Source organism: Geospiza fortis, unplaced genomic scaffold (assembly GCF_000277835.1).
Source record: "Geospiza fortis unplaced genomic scaffold, GeoFor_1.0 scaffold1466, whole genome shotgun sequence".
Classification (NCBI taxonomy): Eukaryota; Metazoa; Chordata; class Aves; order Passeriformes; family Thraupidae; genus Geospiza; species Geospiza fortis.
In genome coordinates, this window is record NW_005054635.1 from 339,847 (window position 1) to 341,713 (window position 1,867).

Consider the following 1,867-nt stretch of genomic DNA (forward strand, 5'->3'; position numbering starts at 1 on the left):
TTCCTTTGCTGCGTGCTGTGCGTTTATTTTTGAGAAAGGTGGCGTTCTGCAGAGGCGCCTGAATGGGTTAAATCCAGCCGAGCTGATCCATCACCGAAGGGCCTCCAAGCTGAGACGGTGTCACAGTAACTCCTCAACAACCCATTGCCAAAACTGAGATATCACATTAACCCAGGAAAAAATGGAGACCGTGCCACATTAACCCACAGCCAAAACTTGAGATGCTGCCAGGAGATGAGGCGTCACCTTCCAGCTGCAGTAAAGCTGCAACGCCCTTCTACCACAGCACCAACACCCCTCGTGTGTCCCTGGCCTCCGTATATGCAGAATTCCTGAAATTTTTTAATGTTCTGCAAAACCATGATAGCAGGTTATTCTCCTTTTCCTTAACCACTCAAGATTTTCTGCACATCCGTTCTTGACAAAAAGGTTTTAAGGACGGTGAGAGGCAGGGAAACAACTCAGAGGATGCTTGTCTTGTACATCCTGAAAATCATATGTATTTTTAAAAATGTCTTCCAATACATTATTTCATTTATTTATTTATTTTCCTTCCCCTTTATTGCTGTTTTTCACCAGAAAAAAAAGGCTCAGGGAGAGGGGGCAGGGTGGGGAGAAGGGGGGTAAGGAGGATTGGTGAATGTTGTCTGACTTTACATTAGACTTTCCTGAAGTGGGAGTTGAAATTGAAGGTGCCTGAATTTTTCTCCCTGGACGATTCTCCCGAGGAAGTGAGGATCTTTTGCAATCAATCTCTCACCACTGTGTTACTACTACTGCAAATTCTCCAGCAGTGGGAATCCTGAAGCATTAGCACAGACTGGCTTTGGAGCTTTCTCAACTATAGCACATGGGAGACCTGCTGGATTGCTGTAGGGGCGCTGGCAACTAAATTGACAGTACTGTGGCAATTGCCACTGCCGGTGGTGTTACACAGTTCACTTGTGAGAGTTTTCCTTTGGAGGTTTGGTTCTTCATCAGAAGAAATTCTTTCCAGACAAAATGTCTGGGAAGCAGCTTTGCAGCGAGAGGCCGGGCGTCCTAGCAGACCCCGAGGGGGGCAGACACCGGCAGCTTGCTTTTGTGAAAAAGGAGGTCAATGGTGTCCGGAGCTGCTTTAGCAGCGGTGCTGCCGGCAGGTGGAGGGAGGGGGCTCTGTCCCAGCCCTCAGCATTGATGGTGTCACGCCCGGAGTGCTGGGTCCTGCTGCAGACTCCCAGGTACGAAGGAGACGTGACCATCCTGCAGCAAGTCCAGCGAAGAGCTGCAGAGATGTTTAGGGGACTTTTCCTGTGAGAAAATACAGGGAATTTTGTGACTTCAGCCCGCAGAAGGCTCAGGGAGGGTGGACTCTTAAAAGTGTATACAAACATCTGAAGGGAGATCACACAGACAGAATGATTGGTGGTGGGCACAAACTAAGAGCACAGGTGGCTCGCTCTGAACACCGGAGGACACTTTTTCACAAGTAAGGGTGACCTAGCAATGGCACTGGTTGCACAGGGAATCTCTTGAGGACTCCATTCATTAAAATCAGCTGGAACACCGCCCTGGGCAACAGGCTGTAGGAGGACTTGTCTGACCAGCGGTTTGGACTACATGACCTCCACTCCAGATGTCCTTTCCAGCTGCACCCTGTCTGGTTCTGTGACCTGATAGCTGGACAGGTCCAATCAATGCAGGTTCAGACTCAATATTTGTGAATATGGGGCAGAAAAAGCAAAGTATTTAAACCTATGCCCTGGGTAACCCAAAATGTTATTGTATTGCACATCTCTCTGTGCCCAAATTTGCTTCTGTCCCTTTCAGACCCTGCAGCCACAAAATGGACAGGCGGGGGAGGGGGTGGGGGGGGTGGAGGTGCCTT